The sequence below is a fragment of the Eretmochelys imbricata genome, chromosome 15 (assembly GCF_965152235.1).
Source record: "Eretmochelys imbricata isolate rEreImb1 chromosome 15, rEreImb1.hap1, whole genome shotgun sequence".
Lineage (NCBI taxonomy): Eukaryota > Metazoa > Chordata > Testudines > Cheloniidae > Eretmochelys > Eretmochelys imbricata.
Window position 1 is genome coordinate 30,709,672 of NC_135586.1, and position 21,627 is coordinate 30,731,298.

Genomic DNA, 21,627 nt, shown 5'->3' on the forward strand with positions numbered 1-21,627 from the left:
TTCAACCAAAAGCTCCTATTAGAGATGAGTTACAAGACAGCTTTCCTCTTCAAATGGCTCATGGCCACTGCAGCATTAGAGACTGAAGTCTTGTTTTCTCTGTCATCCGATGAGGAATGGCATTGTGTCCAAGTCATTGTTGCTAACCACTGCCAACTCAGTGCTGGAGCCAAAGCCCTTCAAATGTCAGCCATCTCCTCAGTGAGGAGATGCTCACAGCAGTTTGAGGACTCAAACTGTAGCCTCACTTTTTTCTTAGCTCCAGCATGTTGTTCAAGAGCATAAGCAAAGGCCGAATGCTCAGTGTTGGAACGGCATCAAGTTGTTGTGGAAGAAGCTGCAGAACTCCACAGTCTTGGTTTTAACAGATCCATTGCACAGCAGTGAAACCTGCACAGTGAAGAAGCAGTGGACTGACATTTTTGATTCTCATCTTTATTAGCTGCTTCACATTAAGTGGCAGGAGAAGATCAGCACTGAGGACACTGTCTCCACCAGAACTGGGTAGGTGTTCATGGCTTTCTCGGTATGGGCCTATTATCAGGAGGGAAGCTCAATGAATGATGAAGCACAATTACCAAGGAATGCCACGACTTTGTCAAAGATTTCGTGAGCCACGGAAGCTCTGGAGGTGCAATAAGATCACCAACGACAGGCACAGATTGAATGTCCAACTAGACCATCTTAAGGAGCTGGACAGAGATTGATCAGGGTGGCGTTTGATCGGCAAGGGGAGGTTATGTCCTGCTGGGATTTGCCAGGACAACAGTGATATACTGTGCACAGTCTTGTAGGAAAAGCCAATATACATCGCCTAGTAATTGGGTGTACCAAGAGTATTATTGCTAGAACTGGCCCCAGTCCTGCTGCCCTTCTCCGTGAGAGAGAGGTTGGTTCTTGCGAGAGAACTGAGGCCGGAATTCCCCCGTTACAGCTCTTACCAGCTTGCTGTCTGTTTATTGTCACATTGCTGAAGGGAGAGTCAGTTTATGGGTTACTGCTGCCCTGCCAGGCACACAGACGAATCTGATGCGGGCGCCAGACAACTGCAAGCAATAACATTGGCTGGTTGAGATTTCTCACCTCCATTCCTGATTGTTTTCAGTTGTCTGACTGCAGCTGATAACCGGCGCTTGCTGGGAGCTGTCGTTGACTTGCTCAGGAAAAGCTGGCTTCTACTGACCTCCGGGCCAATGGACAACGGAAGGGGTTTCTACATCCGTCCCAGACAGCAACTTCGGGTAAGGGACAAGGAAACAGCTTAGACAAGGCTCACCCCTTTTTTCTTTTGTTCTCGCACTCTGCTTTCCATGGCGTCTCCCGGCAGCGGCCTTCCACGCCCAGACCCTGCCCTTCTCTTACTCACCCCGTGAAACCAATATGCACTAACCCGCCTCAGCCTGGTGCCCTGCCTGGCCCAGCTTTTAGAAGGGGTAACACATGAAAGCTGTGAAAGGGTCTGTGCCGTCTTTCAGGCTGTGAGCCCCTCGGGGCAGGGACTGCCCCAATACCCATGCCCTGTGTAGCACCCAGTCAAAGTTCAGTGCCGTGCAATGGCCAGCCAAGGAAGACACCGGTGCAGCTGGGGCGATAGGGCAGGCCGAGTCGACAGCCTGGCTCTCGCCTCTCCTGGGCCGAACTTGGCTGTTGTAAAACGAGATCAACTCAGCTCTTGTCGCAGTTCTTCAAATACCTCGTCCCCAAGGCGAAATGGCCCATTCTTGCCATGTGGCTCCGCAGGTGATTGGCTTCCCCAGCTGGACTTAATGCTCCCAGCGTGTGACAGCAGATGGCAAGCGCTACAGAAACGCTGCTGTGGCCCTCAGCTGTTCGCTCCGTTAAGATATTTTTAAGCCACGTTCTTTACTGGCAGGCTGTGCCCCTGGGGCGGGAGCTGGATCTGTGCACTTGTGCGTGTGCGAGGGATGGGGCCGCTGAGAGCGCAGGGGACTCAGGGGCTAAAGGAATGAAGGTGCGTTCCTGCTGGGGTAGGAGGTGATAACAGGTATGGGACCCGGAGCAAGGGGGAGGCGGGAGCCAAGGGACTGTACAATGCTCTGCGTCAAGGGATAGCAGGAAATTAGCATCATTGGCGTGGGGAAGGATCTTGAGGGAGGAGAGTCTCACTTGGCTCATTCTGCTGACTCCGGTTTCCCTGCCTGCTGGGATGTCTCCCTGTATGTGCATACTCACTCTTCCCCTTCCAGCTGGAATGCAAAGTGCTGGAGGATTCACAAGGTGGCACCTAACAAAGGGGACAGGACAGTTGCTGATCAGTCCTGTTGTTGCCCTGTTGTTGGCAAATCCACTGTTTCGTACTCAGCGGTGCCTTTGCTTTTCACTTGCTTGTGTTTCTCCCTTCGCACTGTTGTGCTTGGCCTCTCTGGCCTGTCATCGCTGGCAGCATAAGTGTAGTTTTACGTTTACATTTGGGGTGTGGGGGGAAAGTGCAGCTCCAGTCAGGCCAATGGGGACATGGAGGGGGGTGCAAATTCTGCACCTGCCCAAAGCTTGCACTTTGGGGGGGAGGGTGATGCCTCCCCTCTGCCTTCCCCCCCAAACTATGCCCATAGGTGAGTAACAACAGAGGTGAGTAACAACCACTGGCATAGTAAGCAAAAAATGACAATCATTGGAAGGGAAAAGATCACTTTAGTCCCATCTGGCTGGTTCCCAGGGGCTGGTCCTGGCTTGTTAGCCACTATGTGCCCTGTAGTACTTTGACTGGGAGAGATTTAAAGGGCAGCTCCACCCCAGCCATCGGGAGGCGATTCCGTAATAAATGCTGCTGGTCTTTGTCCGACCCACTCAGAGTGTGAAGCACACAGGTTAGTGGCAGGGCTCACGCCCCCTGCAGCAGTTCCCCCTATGCTCTACTCTGGTGGATGAAAGCTCAGGGAACAGTGGGACCGGCTTTGATTACATGTTTGTCTGTGACATTTTGGCACAAATGACAGTAAAACAGGGAAATCCTGGCACATGATCTTCTCCACCTCCTGTTGTTCCTTGCGTAGAATGGTCGTGGGTTCCTGGGTTTTGCCCCATGAACTCATGCAGCTGTTATGTCTTGGAGCTGGTCCCCTGGGCCTCAGAACCATTCTGCCCCGTGCAAACAAGCAGCTTTGGAAATGCCCAAAGGAAGAGGGCAATGTCGTGAATGAATCATTGGCCAAATGTTGCTTTGAAACGTCAGCTGTTCTTTCGGTCAGTTGTACGTTGGCACTTCCCTGTCTTGCTCTGGGCTTCACATGAAAATTTGTGAATTTCTCTAAAAAGGAAGAACCAAAATGATTTCAGAGCTGAAACTTTCTGCTGGAAGCAAACGCTGTGAAGTGGAGTTTTGAATGGAACTAGTGGGGCAAGCTCCGTTGTAGTGAGGGTGGGAGCTGGTTGCCCCAGCTTGTCCCTGTGGATATGAGTTGGAGGTGCCTTTCTCACCTCAACTGGTAGAAAACAACCTTTTCCTTGAACACAATAGAAGCAGGCTGAGCTACAGAAATCTGCTGCGACTGCATCTCCTCTGTGTGTGAGAACAACCACAATGACAGGAAAATAAAGAGCTGCCCCCTAAATAAGTCGAATACGCTGTGTCTGAGGAAGACGGGGAGGGAGTGGGCGGACTCATTCAGAGGGGATGGTGTGAACCAGCCCTCCTTGTTTTCAGAGTCCCTTCCCTTCAGATGGACTTTCTTCGACCTGCCTGCAGCCGAGTCCCAGCTGAGGGTGTTTGCACGCTGAGGGGCTGTTCTCCACTGCCGGTGTCCCCATCTACCCTGCGTGACAACAGTCCTGTTCTCATTTGGCAGCCTTTGCTTACGCTGTCCCCATTCTGCTCTGTGCTGCGATGCCTTCTGCCCTCAGAGGTGCACTGTGCTGCAGGGCCGCGCACTCGAGCAGCTCGTCTCCCAGCTGCAGGTGGGCTCTTCTCCAGCCTCTTGAATTATTTAACGGACGGAGGTGGTGCAGCAGAGCTAATTAGCTGCTGGCTCCTCTGCAGCCGAGTGGACCCAGAAGTCGCTCGTGCACACAGCATGTGTTCTTGTTTTTTGTTTTTTGTGCTAGCAGAAGCTCTCTGGGTGGCATGTGTCTCCCTCCGTGGGGCTGATCCCAGCTTGCCTGCACACCAGAGCATTCTTGTATCTGTCTGCAGCGAAACAAGGACCTGGGCAGGGGCAGCAGGGGGTTTCACAGGGGATGTGATGGACTATGCACCAACCCCCAGGGATTCCAATTGCTCAGGCTTCGATCTCACTGGGTCCCTTCTGACCTCCCTGCTTGGGTCAGATAACATCAATGAGATGGAAACAAAGGCCCTGGCAAAGCTGCATGGTACAGTGCTCTGTTGGAGCAGGGCTAGCAGCTCGCAGGCCACTGCTGCCTGCCCCAGCCCAGAGTAGAGCAGGAATGGAAGGACCTGCAGATGTGGCCAGTTTTCTGGAGCCTCTGAAGCATGCTCTCGAAGCATCAGGCCTGATCGCTCTCGAAGCCTGGGACCGACTGGGAGGGAGTTACTCCTGGGTCATGCCAGTAAGAAGGGAGAATGGGGTCCATCTGGTCTACCAATGGGAGTCCGGAGCCGGAGGGGGGATGGTTACACTGCATTCTGAGCTGCCCTCTTGCAGCTTGAGAAAAGAAAGCAAATGCAATAAACTCCCCTTTGACGCACAAGTCTCGGGGTGGGGAGGGCTCCCTGGGGCAGCCTTGGGCAGACCCCCCCTCTGTTTGTGTAGCTCTTTCAATGCTCCCTGAGAGCAATGCGTCTCCTCTCCTGGGGTTACCACACCGCCTCAGGCTCCCGGGGGCCAGGCCTGCTTTCACAGCATCGTGGTCCTCAGTGGGGCAGCGCCCCCTCCAGCTGTGGGGCACCACATGGTTCGCAGCTCCCGCTGGCTGTCGCTGGGTGACCTTGGCCGCGGTGGCAACGGCCGAGATGCTCCGTCCAGGGTTCTGGTTGTCCACTTAAGAGTTTCCTGGCCCAGGACAATCACACCCACTGGAAAGAGGCAGGAACCAACCTCTACTGTGTCTCCAACAAGGAAGGTACCTGGCCGGGCTAGGACTGACGGCAGAGCAGGGCTAGGCCAGGGCGAGACGCCCCCGCTGTCCTCCTCATCCCCCAGCCGGTGCTGACCCTGGGTGAGCTCCGTGCTCCAGGTGAGGAGCGAGGGCACAGGCTCCGAGATCATCCGCCCCATCCTTCCCCCTTCAGAGCCAGCACAAAGTGCTGTGAGATTTCCCAGCTCACTCCTGTGTCCCTGCCCTGGCGAGAGAGCACTCTGGCCATGTGCCACGTTCACTGGGAATAAGGAGAGGCCAGGTCACTGCTACGTTAACTATGGTATTTGCAGGGGCTGTTGGAGGAGCAAAGACTGACTGTTCTGGGATTGCAGCTTCACTGACTCGAACTGTAACATGCTGAGCCTGGTTGGTTTTGCTCTGCATTTGTGCCTCCTTCGCACGTTCAACCGTGTGCCTGTGAAGGGGAATTAAACCAGATCTCAAGGCACTTCTTGTTTTCTTGTAGATCCTTGGCGAGCCCCAGCAGCTGTGTCTTGCCATGTCCCCTGTGGACGGGGCACCCCCCTCTCCTACAGCTTGGAAAATGCTTAATCTGCTTCTGAGTCCTAGCACTGCAACTTTCCCTGGGGGCTGCTGCACGGTACAGCTACGGCTGCATACCTGAGATGCAGACACATTATTTCCATGCTTTCCTCCTTTATGTTTTCAGCTCAGAGAATTCAAGCAAATTGACCCCATGACCCTCTTTGTGACTCCTCAGCGACCCGGCTTTGCTCCATGCTGTGGGCTGTCACCTTTGTGCTATGTCCCAGGCCCCCAAGTCAGCAGATCAAGTCTGTCATTCCTGGCCATTCCCTCCGGGCTCCCTGTCAGTATTGAATAGCTGCTGGATAGCATTACTCCTGGCCCTGGGCAGCTCTCACAAATCCTCTCTGCAAATAAATAAAAGAACGTTCAGTAAGGAAATCCAGCCTGCTCGGATCTAGGCAAAGAACAATAGCCACTGACATCAGTTTTACAGGTTATAATCCAGAGGCAGGTTTGTGTCAGACAGAGAAGGGTGTCACCTGCCTTTCCACAGACTCCACAATGTTTAACCCTCTACTGCTGTGTCAGCGAGGCTACAACCATAAGTAGCCAAACAGAGCCTGGCTCTTTGGGGAGCATAGAACAGAAATATTTATTGAATACTTCCTCCTTGTCTACATCACAATTGACAAGTTTACCATCCTTACCTAATATTGGATATATACCACTGCTAGGATTTCATTTGTTCCTGATATATTTAAAGAATCCCTTCTTATTGTCCTTAACTTTACTGGCCATAGATATTCCAGTGATACCTTTAGCTTTCCTTATCAATTGTCTGCATAACCTAGCTGCTGATTTGTACTCATTGCTATCAGCTTCCCCATTTTTCCATTTGTTATATGTATTGTTGTCACTTTCACCTCCCAGATGTTGTTTACACAAAAAACCTGCCTGTCATGACTGTAGAATTGGTGTTTCTTAGGCATCTATTCAAAATATCCTCCAACCATAAAACAAACAAACAAACAAACAAAAAACTCAGCGAGGCTGCACTGAGTCAGCAGAGGAACAGCGATTTACAGCAGAGAGAATCTGGCCCTCTGTCTTGGCTTTCTTCATGTCTTATTTACACTGATCTCGCTGCTCCCTTTTGTCCCATTCCCCTTGCCCTTCAGAATGTACTTTTAGACACAGTTTTTAAGACCAGATTTTGTGTAAAATAAATAAATAAATAAAATAAAAAATGCAGGAGTATATTTGATGCTCACAAAAGTGAGTGTGGTTAATAAGTTTGATCTGATGCTGATAGGCATCGTACAAGGATTCCTCACACAACTTTGCCAGTGCAACTCAGGCCTGACATGCAACCCACCCTGCTAGTCCAGCCTTAGACCCTAGCTCAGCCCCAGGGCTGGTCTGCACCACTTCCGCTATTCCAGACTGCTGCTGAGACACCTTGATCCTGCCCTGCAGCACCTATTCCAGGGCTGGGACCCTGGCACAGCTGTGCCTATGCACCTGTGTTCTGTCCTGCAGTCACCTCTGCTCGTCCTATGTCCTGCAGACATAGACACAAGCTAAAAGCTGGGAAAGTTATTCAGACCTGTTCAGCCCTCATGAAAGGATTTGCTTGAGTTTTCACTGAAGGCTTGAGTTGGTTCTTATTTAATCCAAGCTGATTCATTCACGCCTATGATTTACGCCTGTTGCTGCTGCAAACTAGTGACAGAACTGAGACATAAATGTGCATTAGGGCCTTAACATTTTCGCTGTGTCTCTCTAATAAACAGGCACCTTGGGGTGGTGGTTCAATGTGCTTTGCTGAAAAGGAGCGTCACCGTAGCTTTAGGCCAAGCTGTAGCCCTCCCACCCCCCAATGTCATTGAGAAAACACAAGCGCAGGCATGCTTTACCCCAGAACGTGTTCCACCAGTCGCAATGCTGCTGCCGAGTTCGCTTTCCCCTCCCTTGCTGCTCTGGCCTTTCCGCAAGCGTCACCAAGCACGTCTGCAGGGAGACGCCCAGTAGCTGCCCACGTCCTCTGTGAAGAGGGGTTTGTTCATCCAGTTTAAGGCTCAGCGAGGCCCATGTGCGACAGAGAGCTTGTCACATTGGTCGTCAATGGGCAGAAGGACAGATGGGGCTTTAAGAAGCCTGAAGTTCAGCTGTGATGCCTGGGTCGCTGGTTCCCCAGGACAACGTATCTGGGGCATGTCACACCAGTGAGCAAAGTGAGGTGTATTCACTATATGCCCAGGCCTGCCCCTGTTGAAATCAGTTGGCTTCTAGGATCTAAACGAATGTCGTCTTCCAGCTCTTTCAGGAAGCGGCATTGGCTTCGGCCTCCAAGGATGCTGTTGCCCACTCTCCCCACTGAAAGAAAAGGGGGAATTAGGGCCCCACTGACGAAAGATGTGCCAGGATTAAGGCTGTTGTAGCAAAGGAATCTCACCTTTAGCTGCTGACAGCAAGCACCTACACCACCTGCCTCTCCTGCATCCGTTCACCGTTGCAGGGTAAACAATGCTGCATGAGGGCTTGTATCATGTTGTTGTCCAAGTAGCTGAGTTTCCCAAAGCTGTGGCCTGTTCTGGGCTAGGCACGTGAACATAGGAGTCCTGTTGGCTCAGGAGGGAACTGGCACATGCCCATAAAAAAATCCTTGATGTTTGGCAAAGCCTGGGTTTAATTTAATTTGGATGCCCCTGGTTTATACACTATTCCTATCAGTGTCTCAGATTCCCTGTTCTGCCTGACATCCCCCTCTCACTTTGCAAAGAAGGCTCAAGCCGCATGCATTGTAACAACCCCACTTACATGTTTGTCACTTGCCCAGCAACAGTGACTTCCCAGTGATCCATATTGGCTCCAATGAGTTCCATCTGGCTTTTGATGCACCAGTCAAGGAACAAAGCCAAAACATGTTGCACCTACTGACACATGTCACTGAGTCTTTGATCAGCAGATGGGGTTTTGTATATTTCCCTGGCATGCCTTGTGGTATCACCGCTACTCTTCTATTACTGGGAGTGAAACCCACTCAGAAGAGTCCCCTCACCCAGATGGCTGGGTTTTTAAACAGGCATGGATAACAAATTTTGTGCCATCTGCCCTTACCTCAGGGAATCCATTAGTTAGGGCAAGCCCACGAAAGGTGGGCATAGCTTCAAGGCTTGCTAGCTACAGAAAAGCTCCTCAAGGAGGCAAATTCAAGTCTGATTCACACCAAGAAAGATCAGAAAAGAACCAAGCTCTGTGACACTTGTAACTCCCCAAAAGCCTCCAGGATGCCAGGTAATACACCCCAGAGGCGATACTGGACAGGGAGTACCATCCTGCTCTGCACGCTGAAGGCTGTCTCACGGATGTTATGATGATGTTATTTGCATTGGGGTGGTAGCCAGAATCCTCAGTCAGGGTCAGAGCCCCATTACCCCAAGCATTGTGTAAACCTAGTTAGGCCTGGGATTCTCTCTACCGTGCTAACAACCTGAACAGAGCCAGTGAAAAGAGAAAACACTCTTGGTTATCCACTATTATTCAAGCATGCGTCTCCCAGTGTCCAGCACTTTACATCCTACTTGCTGTCTCCATAATGTATTTCACCCAGGGCTCTTGGGTTACTGTTGCTTGTTTCATGCCCACTGCACCTCAAAGCACACTTGCGTGTGCCAGCTTCATTATTTACAGGCAAATGAAAGGGCTGGTCGGCCTGAGATTATCAGCAGTTGTTGCTTGGCTCATCCCTTGAGTGGCATCCTCAGAAGGTCTCAGGGTGGATCACAGGTTTGTCTTCTGGCTCTGCTGAGCAAGTGTCTGATCCAGACACCAGCTCACACCGATTTCCCCTTTACAGCTCTGTCAAGCCCTTTGTGTTGGCCAAAGAATCTTGATTCTAGAGCAGGTTTAAGTCATGTGATGGTACAAACGGCAGCAGCTGGAATGGCCCTGCCAGGATCCCTGCTCGGTACACGGTGTAATTGGTATGCAGGCTGGGTCTGAGCTGTCTGCCTGGAGTCGGAAAACAGAAAATGATCTTGTATCATCATTCATCATATCCGGCTCCACGCCAGAGAATTTCAAACCAGACGTCTACTGAAGGTGCCTCCTGCATCTCCCAGGGCAGGTGTGGGCACGTGGGGCCGTTCTGCATCTTCCCTGGTGACCGGCTTAGAGACTGGCTGAAGGGGCAGGAGCTGTGGCATGCAATGGCTAGTTTGCTCTGTGCATTCTCCTGTTTGCTTACCACGACGCAGACATCTAGTTTGCATCAACGTGCAGCCAGGAGTCACCTTCCTCAAAGGCACGGGCCAAGTATGGCAGGTTCTCTGAGGTAGGAAAATGTCCCAGTACACCACTTTGAGACTAGGAGGATTTGTGGCACCTTAGAGACTAACCAATTTATTTGAGCATGAGCTTTCGTGAGCTACAGCTCACTGCATCGGGTGCATACTGTGGAAACTGCAGAAGACATTATATACGCAGAGACCATGAAACAATACCTCCCCCCACCCCACTCTCCTGCTGGGTAATAGCTTATCTAAAGTGATCACTCTCCTTACAATGTGTATGATAATCAAGGTGGGAAAATTATCATACACGTTGTAAAGAGAGTGGTCACTTTGGATGGGCTATTACCAGCAGGAGAGTGAGTTTGTGTGTGGGGGGGGTAGAGGGTGAGAAAACCTGGATTTGTGCTGGAAATGGCCCAACTTGATTATCATACACATTGTAGGGAGAGTGATCGCTTTGGATAAGCTATTACCAGCAGGAGAGTGGGGTGGGAGGAGGTATTGTTTCATGGTCTCTGCGTATATGATGTCTTCTGCAGTTTCCACAGTATGCATCTGATGAAGTGAGCTGTAGCTCACGAAAGCTCATGCTCAAATAAATTGGTTAGTCTCTAAGGTGCCACAAGTATCCTTTTCTTTTTGCGAATACAGACTAACATGGCTGTTACTCTGAAACCTGTCACTTTGAGACTGTGATGCTGCTTCCTGGGACTTGCTCATTGCTGCCTGGGGTTTGGCATGTGCTGAGTATCTCTAGACCTGCAGCTAGTGAGCGAGAAATCCGGGGGCCTTTGGCTGACAGAGGTGGAAAAGAATGGCTTCCACCGGTCAGTTAATTTGTCTCACCAGTTCCATGGGACGAGCTCAGCTGTACCCCTCTGCCCTCGCCCCCAGAAGGAACGCCCTTCCCTGCCCACCACAGCAGCCCTGTGGGGTGTTGGTTGGCACCATGTGCATCCCGGAGCTCCTACAAAGGGATGGCTTCTTGACGGGAGTCTCTCTGGTGAGGTGCTTTCAATTATTTTCATTCTAAGGGCTTCTCTGTAGATCGTTTCTTAACTTTGCTCCCCCCCGCCCAGATGGTTCAAGACTCTTGTGATGCTGGCAAACCAAAGCCCCAGGCCAATTTCCTTGCGTATTAAGGTGGATCAAAGGGATTGTTAAATGTATAAGAGTGTATTTGGTGTTTGAACTTCATGAAAACTAGTGGGCTGAAACAGGCATTGTTTTCACTTCTCTGTCTCTCATTATAACGTAGTAGCAAACACTCACAGTGTATGAACCCCGCTAACTGAATAGCCCATCCAAGGAGAAAGAAGTCAGGAGGAATGCAAATGAAGAACTTTCACAGAAAAGTCCTAATTTCAAAGCAAGTGGTCTGTGTGTGATGATCAATGGTCAAAGACTCTAACTGCATTCCTCACTCTCCGTCACCAAAGTAAAAGCCCCCGAGGGTAGTGGTCTGTCCTCTTGTTTGCTGTGAGAAGAAGCTGTAAGTATGGATTCGGGGAAAGAGCCTTCATCTCTGGACTGTTTGGGTTCTAACAGGGCGGAATAACTCAACGAGAAGACAGAGCTCCCCAGAGTTATTCTGGGTAGCCCTGTGGTGGGGCAGTGCCCCACCCCCAGGCCAGATTGGGCTACAGCAGGCCAGAGCGGCTGTGCAGACAGGCAGCCAATCAGAGAGGGCCTGCAGGGAGCCAATCAGGGCGGAGCAAGAGGCCGCCAATCAGGGCCAGGCTAGGCCCTATATAAAGGCTGCCCAGGTGAGAGGCAGGTAGTCTCTCCCAAACCTTCAAGGGAGAAGGTCTGTCTCCTGAGCAAAGGAGACCTGCACCCAGTGCAGTGCTGGGCAGGCTTGGGGGAGCTGAGGAGAGCTCAGCCCAATACCTGCCAGGCTGCAGGCCCTAATAGAAGGGCCCACAAGGTGTAAGAGGGCCGAAGGGGAAGTGGCCCAGGGAGGAGAGGCAGACAACAGGAGCGAAGGAGGGCAGGGAGGCTGCCACCAGAGGGTCCCTGGGCCGGGACCCAGAGTAGAGGGCAGGCCTGGGTCCCTCCCTTCCCTCTTGTGCTACACCTGGATGTTAGAAGTGGCCACAGCGGACTGCACCCGACCCCTGATAGAAGGGGTTAGTCTTTGGGGATGTAGTTGGCCACTGCGGCTGGGGTGAAGAGAAAAGACAGCTGTTAATACCCCCCCTCCAAAAGGGGGTAAGGATGGACTAGGGGGCACTGCTGGAGGGCAGTGTCCTGAAGAGGATGCTGTGAGAAGGGAGCAACGCGGGTCCGGACGCCCACAGAGGGCGAGAGACAGATGGGACACCACCAGCGGAGGGCGCTCCACATGGACTGAGCTAATTCCCAGAGTTACCAACAGGAGGCACCATGGTGGTGAGTCCCAACCCCATCAAAAGCCCTGAGAGACTTTTGGGAAACTGGCAGATAATTACATCTCTGCTACCATCTGGGATCATAGACTGACTCACCTGCACATATATTTTACCTGCTTCAACCTCTCAACAATGCTCATTCCTTTTTCTTAGCTAATAAACCTTTAGTGAGTTTCCTGCAGAACTGGCTACCAGCGTTCTCTTTGGTGTCAGACCTGGGATACCAACTGATCTGCGGTAAGTGACTGGTCTCTTGGTACTGGGAGCAAAGTGAAGGTGGTATGATTTTTTGATGTAATTGACCTTTTATCACAAAGTCCAGTTTGTCTGGGTGGCGAGATGGATTGGAGAGTCTGAGGGGACTATCTGTGACTCCATGGTGAGACTGGTTTAGTGACCAAGGAGTTCGCATTTGTGGTTGGCTTGGTGAAGCACACCACCAGCTTGGGATGTCTGCCTGTTGTCTGATAGTCTGCCCTGAGGTTGGCAGTCACAGTCATGACAACTCTCCGTATTGCAGCTGCAGGGTTGGCCTCTTTAGCTCTGGGCTTTAACCCAGGCCACAGCCTGGTCATCTATGGGTGTAACTGGAACTTCGCCTCCCAGAAGGCACTCACAGGGTGGACGCCACATAAATGAGGTGTCCAGTGACTAATCCCTGCTTTGAGGATTGGATGTGAATCAGGCTGCCTATGTGACAGCATGGGTAATGGGACAGGTGCAGCATTTGAGTCAGCCAGTCTATTAGGCCCAGATCCTCAGAAGTATTTAGGAGCCAAACTCCAGCTGATGGGGCCAGGCACTGTGGCTGAAAGAGAAACAAAGAACATTGTCAGGAGGGGGCCAGATAAAGGGCGGATGCAGTTAACAAGGTGCAGCCTGGGTCTGTGAGCTTTCCCCCTCCCTAGCCACACGCAGCATGGTTAGCAGGCCCAGCCTAGGAGCATCCTCCACCTGAGTTACAGGCTGAAGAGCCTGTAGACCTCTCTAGTGTAGATCAGTTTGCCAGGAGCCCCCACTCCTTTGGCTCACTGGTGTAATGGGCCTTTGTTAGCCAATGTCTGTAACTGACCTGGGTGGAAGCTGCTAGAGAAACCTCCATAGTCTGTGCATTGATGGTGGCACTTTTCCTGTTGCTGTAGCATCTTGCCTTGTGTGGCACCATCACTCTCTGTGAATACTCCCCGGGCTTCAGCTCTCCATCCCCATCCCCACCCACGGGGAACGAGGGGTGGTTACCTTACCTGTCATTGGCTTGGAGGGCTCAGATCAGCTCACTAGCCTCACCCGTTGCTTATAACTTGTGGATGCACAGTATAGAGAGACTGGGGCTGAAACAGACCTTTGGGTCATTTGCTGTGGACTTTTCCTTACCTTGCTCCTGCAAACTCCATTGTTTTCTCTTTACAGATGAAGCTTCAGAGGCTTTGGAACGTACCTGAGGAACAGAAATTTGACAATAGAGGACGTTTCATTCTAGCAGACAAAGGTGTAACAAGATCCAAGGGCTGGAAGTTGAAGCTGGACAAATTCAGACTAGAAATAAGGTGCAAAATGTTAACATTGAGGGTAATTAACCACTGGAACAATTTCCCAAGGGTCGTGGTGGATTCTCCATCACTGACCATCTTTAAATCAAAATCGGATGTTTCTCTAAAAGATCTGCCTTTGATCAACCAGGAACTAATTGAGGGAGGTCTTATTGCCAGTGCTATGAATGAAGTCAGACGAGATGATCACAACAGTCCCTTCTGGCCTTAGAATCGATGACCGTTGAAGGATTCATGTACAGTGTGTGTGGCTAAGCTGGAACCTTCCGTACAACAGGTCCATGTACAACACTGGGCTAGCTGCAAGTAAGACTTGGACAGGCGGTGGATGTGACATCTTCCAAATCAGTGAGTTCCATCCTTACTTCCCCACAACTCGCTGCATGTTAGAACTGATAGCTTCAGGGGGAGCAACAGGACAAATCGTGCTGTCTTTCTCCAGGTTTCAGTCATCTACTGGAGGGATTTTCTTTTGATTGTAGTTGGGAAGTTCCATAGCTGAGGGAGGTGGGGAGTCCCAAAGGTCAGGTAGCTGCAGAATTTGCTGCAGACACCCAAAGAGCACTTTCTGCATTTGCTTTGCTATGATACATGAAATGCCACTAGCCCTATGCATGGGATGTTATGTTTAAGAGCATGTTTTGGGGAGATGTCTCTGTTTTAAAGGTGCAGCCTCTCAGAGCCAGGCTCACCAGAAACCATCACTGGGTTCCAGAGAAATGCGCATTTCAGCAACTTTTCGCTCAAAATCACAAGATCTCACTCCCATGCTTATTGTTATGATGCCATCTGCCACTCCCTGCTCCCTCCAGCTGGCGTCCTGCCTTTCCTACCTCATGTGATGGTGCCTAGCTTGGTCACAAAGTTGGTTAAAACCCTGCCTCTCGTACCCAGCCTACGTCTCTTTGACTTTACTCCCATTCAGTAGCCTTCTCCACCCCCCACCTCCCTAAAACCCATTCATGCTGCACTGTCCGCCTGATCGGGGAGTGGTTGCCAATAGAGCAATGGCCTGTTCTCAGTATCAGCAGATACCGATGTCACTCCACTTGTCTATATTTCAGAAGACACACACCTCTCGCCTGTGGTGGGTGACTTCACTATTAGGCCAATAGGCTCAAGTGGTAAAGCTGTTCCCCAGACCCTCACGTCTATTTCATTCTTTTCACCTGGCAGTCAGGACAAGAAGTGACTCTGTAACTTTCACATACCATTATCTCCACCTTCCAGGGGGAAGTTTTCCAAGGTTACCGTTTTTCTTTTCATCACATCCTGGAAGGCTCTGTTGTACTTTCAGGCCTGTCAGGTATTCAGGTGAGCTGCAAGTACTTGTGGCATTGTCATTGGGTGATCCCTCCCGCTGTGAACTGTTTGGCCACTGCAAATTAATCCTGAGCAACTGATAAAATCCCAGATTTGCCAACTGAAGATGGGCAGGAATGGATGTTGTCAGATAGCAAGAAACCTGCAAGAACTGCCTGTGTAATAATTATGCAAAGATAGGCTCCAGAGGTCATTCTAAAGCAGTGCCACGTTCACTTACCTTTAGATTCACACATCTGATCAGCAGCATGAACAGCAAGATGATGCAACAGAATCAAGTGCATCAAGGTGAAACAGATATTAGCCATGTGTATTTGGACTAAATCTGTGCTTCAGATTGTTTCCATTTGCCTGGTTACTTTTTTTAATAGTTTCAGTCAAAAGCACTGGCCTTTCCTTTAACCTGAAAGGTGCACTAGTGTGAGATTGCATTAGCTGGAGGATGGATTGTCTAATTAAAGGTTTAATTAAAAGAAAAGTGACAATACAAATGTATTCACATAGGCTTCTATTGTCTTTAGCAAAGCAGTGTCTCTTGAGTCTAAACTTACCGCATTTGTATGAGTGTTGCTTTGTGCCATATCATGTTAAGAATCTGGGATAAATACCAAGCCGCGGGCAGAAAAATAATTGGATGAAAGCAATAATCTTTAAAATATGAAAAGCTTACTTCCAACCATCCTGGGGATAGTTTCTCTGGTGTTCAGCCTAGGCATTTTAGACATGAAATGCAGCAGGAAACAGACCTTTTCACCAAAATGCTGCCAACTCTCATCATTTTATTGAAAGTCTCACAATATTTGGTGTTTGTCTTAAAGCTCTAGACGGGGATCATGGGGTTACATCAGAAGCTCTGCTTTTTTTAAAGCAAGTTTCTAGCCCTACAGGTTTCAGAGAAAAGCTTGAAAATGTGACCTCTAATGGTTCCAAACCAGAAGACAGTAAAAGAAACCCAATATTTATTGGTATTTTAAAAAAACTAATGATTTTTAAGCACTTGGACTGGGCAATACTTCTCTCATCTGCCTGGAACAGTGATCATTGCCTTTCACATCTGCAGAACTAGAATCCTGAGTCAAAAGTGAACAAATTTGGTCTCATCCCAGTGCCCATTCCTCCACCACATAAGTAACTCTAATTGAATACCTGCTTCAGAGAGGCTCAGGGCTTGAGAGAGCAGAGAGGTTCATTAGCCGAGCTCTGTGTGGCTGGGGAAACTGCTCATTGCCTGCCTGTGTTATGTTACCGCTATGAGATTCATGCCCACGTTTTGGGGTTGAATAGGAGGTGTTCAGTGCAGGTTGCCATCTTGATGGTGAAATAAGGGATCCTTTCTCTGGGTTTGCTGCCCGTTCTCAGGAAGTCCTAATTTTTTCTCTCTTTAAGGATAGTGATTCGAGAAAACGAGGTGGGGAACTCCATAGAAATATGAGCAAGGGTTTGCACAGTACGACTCCATGCACGTTAGGGATTCTGAGACAGTAGATAGACGACAGCTTTGGTTCTTATGGAGCAATGGGAAGGCTCAGCAAAGAATATTTGACCATTATTAGAAACAATCTCAAAAAGCCACACTGCCCTGGAGAGTGTCCATTCACAGCTCAGTTTATTTTTCATAAAATCACCTCTTTTTATGGTCTGGGTTCGTGTGAAAACTGTTTTTCAAAGACAGTAATTTTCCATTTCATGCTTTGAATGCTGCAGCCCAAACATAGGATTAAAAATGAAAAGGAAATGAGCCATGACTAATCGCTGCCACAGCTTGGGTAGAGGACCCATTACCTTCTTTGGAGCTAGTGACACACTGAAGTACAATGTCTCCTATCCTTTGGGTCACTGGCCAGGGCCTCAGAGCATGCTGTTAATATTTATAGCTTGGTGTATTGTTAAATTCTGGCCAGAATCAGACCTAATGCCTCAGTGAGCCAAAGGCACTTGAACCCGCCTCTTTGCCGACAGTTTTGCTGCAGTAACAGGAGCAGAGATTAATAGATTTGGTGCAGGGTTTAGACTGGTGTGTCAGGCTTCATTGGTTTTCTCTCTTTCCCTCTTCACTTTTAATATTAGTATTAAGGGGGAGAAAAGAGAGAGAGCCTTACAACTGCCTGGCCTTATGCTAACAAATAAACGCCCAGGCAGGAGAAATGCTAATTAAAAAACATCTCCTCTTCAAAGACCAGAATTGGAAATAGCCACATGGAGACTTAATGGGATTAAAATGTATGAGAGGATTAGAACAGTAGCGTATGGGTTTAGTGAAGCTGCTCCTGCCCCATACACGATAGTCAGTTTTTGAGGGGGGTGGTTCCACCCCCACTCCCCAGGACTTGATTCTGAAACAGTGAGTAGAAAACCAAAATACTTTATTAATCTGAAAAACCAATGGTATGTATAGGGAAACAGTGAACTGACTGTACTCCAGGACTCGGCGTTCAAGAGCCCTCCAGCACATATGACTTTCAGAGAGCTCTGATGAATCTATTTGCCGGAAAATAAACGATTAGTCCGGCAACACTAGCAGCCAGCCTGCACCTTCCTCTCTCTCAGGGAAGATCTGGCAGGGAAACACTAGGGCTGGATAAAAGGAAATGATTTCAATAAAATTCATGAGTTCAGTTGATGTTTCTAACCAAACACCAATGTACGATTGGACTCCAACTCCCGGACTCTGTGCTAAGCAATGACTATTGTGGGCTGTAAGCTGCAATTAGTAATAGCATATGAAGAGTCAGTGGTCCTGCCTAGAGAGAGCTGGGGTATGAGCCAAGCCTGTTTCACTCTTGGCTACACAGTGCTACAGCTGGGAAGAGGATGACAAGCAGCAATATGGCAATTTAACAGGACAAAGGCATAACGCTATCCGGTGGCTGGGAGCTCACGCTGGAAAAATACACACTGGGAATCAGGTGCAGCCTTGTAACAGCGAAATCCGTTAACTACAGGATCAGCTTCCTGATGGACGTGGCCGTGTCCCCATTGCATGCAGGCAATGAGCCCGATCTCCACCTGGGGTGCATCAAACGCTACCCAAAGCCCTCTTTATCGTCCGTGAGGCCAGCTGAGGCCTGGGCCCATTCTTACTATTTATTGTGTTTACTGGGGAAGTGCCGGCCAAACCTAGGGCCCTGTTGCACTGGGCACTGCAGAGACACCCAGACAGAGCCTTCCTCCCCAGAGAGCCTCCAGGCTAGACAGACCGAATAGACACGGCGTGGGGGATGGGGCAGAAGAGCAAGCAGAGTGAATAACGGGATGGCAGACAATGGTGGCTTTTTTGGGTAGGGGTTGGGAGGGGATTAGCTAGAGGAGCGCAGAGATCTGTGAAGGGCTGAGAGTATGTAGGGTCTGCTGCTGAAGGCCTGTTTATACTAGCCTCCTAATTCTAACATTTCCCACTGATGTGGCTCCGGTGGGGGTGGGGGGTTAACCATTGTGCCATCTAACTCTGCTCAGGGCCGATCACAATAACTTCGGTTGAATCATTGGTGCCCCGTCTATACTGACACTCTCACTGTTTGTTCCTGCCAGGAGAGACCCTGGAGGGGGGATTCTGGATCCCAGAGTGGCCAGTGGAGAACGAGCCATGGTGTTTACTGTCCTCTGTGGCGTGGGTTTGTATAGGGGATGGTTTATCTGGCTCTGGGTTATGTACTTGAATTGATCTATTTTGGCTTTCAGATTGTTGGCTATGCCTGACCTAGGCCTCTGGGCCTGATTCTGATCTCACTCACAGCAAATTTACACCAGTATCACTCCTTGGGGAGTCACTCCTGATTTACAGGGAGGGAGGTGTGTTCAGAATCTGACCCATTACTCTTAGGGAGTGTGTGCTTTGGTGGTAGCTACCATCTTTTAGGTGGGATAAGAAGGTTTGTAACCACCCGAGGAGCAAGGTTCTGGACCAGCCTCCCAAAAGACGCAACCCACTTGACTCATTTTGTGATGGAGCTTGACAGGATCTGATGGGGCTGCCTGCGCTAGCAGGGACTGAATGCCAGGACCCAGGAGGTCCCTCGCAGTGCTATGCCATGTCTAAATCCAAGTTATAGCTATATGTGGTCACAAAGATTCCCCCAGCTCTTCTCATGGCTGTTGTGAAGCTGATCGCGGTGTCCTGTTTGGAGTAACATTGCTTGAGCAAGTAATTGTGCTTTTAAAGCCTCTTACAGTCCTGCTTCCACCACAGGCAGCTGTATCTCATGGGGGGCGGGAGGGGTGCATTGAGATGTATTTATTACATGGGATGGTCATGAGACAGTCCTGTAGTCCTTGCACATGTGAAATTCCTACTGATTTCAAAGTGAGTTTTACACACATGAGGGCTGCAGGATCAAGGTCAAGGTAGGGTTCAAAGCCTTTGACTGGGATTTTCAAAGGAGCCTGAAGTAGTTAGATGCCCAAATCCCATTGAATTGGATGCCAAATTCCCCTAGGCCCCAGTTTCTGCAATCTGATCAACCTTCAGATCTCACATCTTAATCCAAACTGACCTCAAGCAAGAAAATGCCTCCTTTCCCCTGGGCAAGGAGCCAGCTCCTCCTGGATTTGCTCCCCCGACACTTCTACAGCTGGCCATTAAATCCTAACCAGAGACTGCAGACTCCAAATGACCTACGCGTTGTGCTAAAACATTCTGACCTAATATTAGTGCCACTGGCTTGGTAGACAAAATAGCAGGTGTGGTGGAGAATTGGAGTAAGGGCGGCCAATACCATTATATAATTTTAGGCTGTAAAAATAAACTGCAGGATCTTGCACTGCACGTCAACAGAACGTCTTTCAGCAATGTAAACTCCTGGGCAGCAGAAATGCCAATTAAGGAACATCTGTTCCTCATAGTCCAGGAGGACTAGAAGTAACCACATGGCAACCTAATGGGATTAAAGTATAGCACCGGATTATATTAGCACAGCAAAGATCAGCTGCTGTGGATGTTCTTATGAAATCAGTGCAAAAGTGAAAAACAAATTTCCCTCCTCGGGATAGAGGCAGGGCATTTTTTTTTTAAATTGTTTTAGCAGCTGGATTTCATGTCATAGGTGGGGGCTGGAGCCATGTGTGTTTCAATATGCTGGTAAATGTTCAATTAAAAGATAGTTTGTGCTGAGTAGATTAAATCATTTTTTGGAAGAAAGGTTGGTATGGGCACAGCTTGTGGGTTCCAGCATCACCAATTGGCCGTAACTGGATTTCTAGAGACCAGTAAAATGGGTCACGCAGCCTCCTTCTGCCATAGCTGTGGTGCCTGAGTGAAGTCCCCAGGAAGAGAAGGTCTGTAACAGCACATGGCCCATTCACTCGAGGCTTTAATAACCCTTCAGGTGAGGTAAATACATGGAGCTGTTTGGGACATCCCAGGGCTGGTCCTTGCCTAGCATCCCCTCTGAGGTGCTGCTGCTGTGTCTAGGGAACTGAGCGTGCTCACCACCACTCACTCTGCTCTCATTTGCTTCAGCAAAGGTTAACCCTGGGCACAGCAGAAAGTGTTGGGAGAGCCATTAACGGAGAGGAAATGCAGGGGAAAATCAGGGTGAAAATCAGGGCGAAGTCAGCCCCCCGTGGCATTTGATTCCGGTCTCTCATGAGTCCTTTCGGTGGCGCTTGGAAAATGACCCAACCCTGCCAGCTGGCACTCAGGGCCACCAAAATCGAGGCGAGTGCTGCTTTGAGGAGGAACCAGGAGTCAGGGCTGAGTGAGGGTTTGCATGCCTGGGCCCAAGGTGCTGGTTCCCACCACTGCACAGCGATGAACAAACGGATCCAGTCATCACAGACCTAGAGTTGAATAGAAAACAGGAGCATTCTTTACAAATCATTAATAATAACTGCATACTATTTTGGGATGCTCATATATCCCAAGGCAGATGTCATTTATATGTAACCTCTATTTAAGGAGTCTAGTAACAAAGCTGTACATCATAAGAACAGAACTGTTATCATAGCAACCTCCCCATCCCATGATGCATTCCATCTGAAGGTCAGAATTCCTTCTTAGACAGGCATGAAAATGGAACTCTGCTCATTACTGTCTTGTTGAAATATCTTGATTTAAAGGCAAATACATTCAAATTAAAATCAAATTATTGATATACATTCTGCTTTGAATTAGACCCCAGGCAACTCCAATGATGTAAGAGCCAATTAGGGTCCCCATGACTTCTGGTTTACACCAGAGAATTTAGACTTTGCATATTTAACCACTTCCTTTTTGCTTTTTTACACATTACAGGTGTATAGAAATGCCAGATAGGAGTCTCTTTTGGTGAGAGAGAGAGAGAGAGAGAGGGCGATGCAAATCCAGAACCAGAATACAGAACAATTAGGCAAGAATTTTTCTTTACATTTGTGTCAAAAAAAGCCCCACAAACTTGCTGGCTTTTGTTTTCCAGTTTAGTTAGAGAACTCAAAAAGTTCATAATAAACTAGATACGGGAAATGTATTATCGGAAATCCTCTCCCCCCTCACCCGCCTTCACCCAGACGTGATTTGCCTTGTCTTTACTTTTTGCGTATTTTCAGCAT